General features: G+C 68.8%; 1 long non-coding RNA gene across 1 annotated transcript; it reads right to left on the reverse strand.

Annotated features, from left to right (window-relative positions):
* Positions 1-709: 709 nt before the first annotated feature.
* LOC114073512 lies at positions 710-1,631 on the reverse strand. Its single transcript, XR_003574344.1, has 4 exons — positions 1,606-1,631; positions 1,065-1,109; positions 877-930; positions 710-755 (listed from the first exon to the last, which is right to left on the reverse strand). It is a non-coding gene; the product is annotated as an uncharacterized LOC114073512 (long non-coding RNA).
* Between the last annotated feature and the right edge of the window lie 792 nt (positions 1,632-2,423).

Below are 2,423 nucleotides of genomic sequence, written 5' to 3' on the forward strand. Positions count from 1 at the left end.
TCTCCTGCCCCCAAATCCTGCGTCCCCCCAGATCCCCAAACCCTCAGCAGCCCCTCCTCACCCTGGGCCTCTCTGGGGGTCCTTGGACACCCCCCCCATCCCCCTCCCTGTCCCCAAACCCCACTCACCGCCGAGCCCTTGGCTCCGGGGATGCCGTCGGTGCCCGGGTTACCCTAAAAGGAGTCACCACTGAGCTCCTCGTGCCTCAGTCGCCCCGAATCCCCTTCCAGGGACAGCTGCCAGGGCAGGGGGACGAGGCCAGGACAAAGCCAGCGGGGAGGGGGACGTGGGAGGTGGCACTTACGGGGGCGCCGGCAGGGCCAGGGGAGCCGGGGGTGCCGGATTCGCCGCGGGGGCCCTGGGCACCCTCGGGACCTCGGGCACCAGTGGGACCAGCTTCGCCCTGGGGGGAGGAATCAGGGGGTGAGGGGGTCACAGGGGGGAGGATTGAGGGGTGAGGGAGCCATGAGGGGGAGGATTGAAGGGGTTGAGGGGTCACAGCGGGTGCTGTGCCTCGAGTTTCCCCTCCCCTGCCCCGTTACCTTCGAGCCGGGGGCACCGGGAAAGCCGGGAGCTCCTGCTGGGCCGACAGGTCCCTGGGGGCGAGAGAGGAGTGAGGGTCTGCCCAGGCTTTTGGGGGGTCCTGGGGGACCCCTCTGTGCCCCCCTGGGGGGTGACACAGGGTCCAGGGGGAGCAGCCCGTGACTTACGGGGGGTCCGGCAGGACCGGGGAGGCCGTCGTTGCCACGAGCACCCTGGGGGGAGATGGTGGGGTGAGGCATGGGGGGCACCAAGGGGGGGTCACCAGCAGGTGGGGGGGGACACTGGGGTGTCCCCAAGATGCCACCAAGGGGGCACAGGCAGCGTGGCACTCACTGCAGCACCGGAGGGGCCGGGACGTCCTCTCTCTCCGGGCAGCCCACGGGGACCCTGAGGGGGACACAGGGGGTTGGTCAGGCTCAGGGGGGGCTGTGCCCACCACCCCCTCCCCCAATTTCCACCCCCACCCCCAATTTCCACCCTGTCATGCCTCAGTTTCCCCTCTGTCTAGCCCAAGGACTCACCATGGGGCCGGGGGAGCCGTTCTCGCCGGGGGAGCCGGATTCACCCTGCGGGGAGGGGGAGGGACAGGGAGGGTGAGGGCTGGGGGTGACCAAGGCGGGGGGGGGGGTCACTGAATCGGCCCTGAGGCCACAGGGGTGGTCACTCCATCAGCCCCAGTGCCGTGGGGATGGTCCAATGCCAAGGGGATGGTCACTCCATCAGTCCCACTATCACTGGGATGGTCACTCCCTCACTCCCAGTGCCATGGGAATGGTTGTTCCATCAGCCCCAATATCACAGGGATGGTCAGTCTATCAGCCCCAAGGCCACTTGGGATGGTCACTCCATCAGCCCCAACACCACTGGTCACCAGGATGGTCACCTGGCCAGCCCTGCTACCACAGGGGTGGTCACTCCATCAGCCACTGGGATGGTCACTCCATCAGCCCCAATGTCACAGGGACGGTCACTCCATCAGCCCCAACACCCCTGGGATGGTCACCTGGCTGGTCATCACCTGGCCAGCCCCCACACCACGGGGGGTGCTCCCCCCACACCCACCTTGGCTCCAGGAGCTCCGGCCTCTCCTTTGGCACCGTCCAAGCCGGGGTATCCCTGGGCACACCGAAAGGGGGGGGGGGGTGTCACCCTCTGTGCCCCCAGGGGAGGGGGGCACTGGGGGCCCAGGGGCCAGGGGACACACACACACACACTCACCCTGTGTCCCTTCACTCCTGGGAGCCCGGGGGTCCCGGGGAAGCCACGAGCACCCTGCGAGAGGAAGCGAGTTGGGGACAAAGTGGGGGGACACACGGGGGCGGGGGGGTGTCCCTGTCCCTGTGGGGGGCAGATCCAAACTCACCTGAGGGCCAGGGGGGCCGCGCTCGCCGGATTTACCGGGTTTGCCGGTCTCACCCTGCGGGGAAACGACATTTGAGGGGGGGTGGGGGCGGGAATAGAAACCCCCCGTTTATGGCCACTGCTGACACGAGCCGCCCGTTCTCAGCCCGGGCTTGGCGGAGCACTCACGTCATCTCCGGGTTTGCCGGGAGGTCCTGGCGGTCCCCGGGGGCCCATGGGACCCTAGAGGGGACGGAGAGGCAGTGGGTGAGCTGCAGGTGAGGGGAGGGGAGGGGGTGGCAGGTCCCTGGATGGGGGGTGGGGGGTGATGGGGGGCACTCACAGCAGCGCCGGGCTCGCCGGGCTCGCCGGGATTGCCTTGAAATCCTTGGGGACCCTGGAAGAGATGGTGGCATCAGTGGGGAGGGGGGTGTGGGGGGGCAGGGTGCCCACCCAGACACCCCAAAAGCCGGTGGGGAGGGGGAGGGGGCTACTTACAGGAGAGCCAGAGGGTCCGGGGGGGCCACGGGGTCCCATAG

This window comes from Empidonax traillii, unplaced genomic scaffold (genome assembly GCF_003031625.1).
Source record: "Empidonax traillii isolate 1590-97213 ecotype Southwest subspecies unplaced genomic scaffold, ASM303162v1 scaffold6756:size5714, whole genome shotgun sequence".
Taxonomy (NCBI): Eukaryota; Metazoa; Chordata; class Aves; order Passeriformes; family Tyrannidae; genus Empidonax; species Empidonax traillii.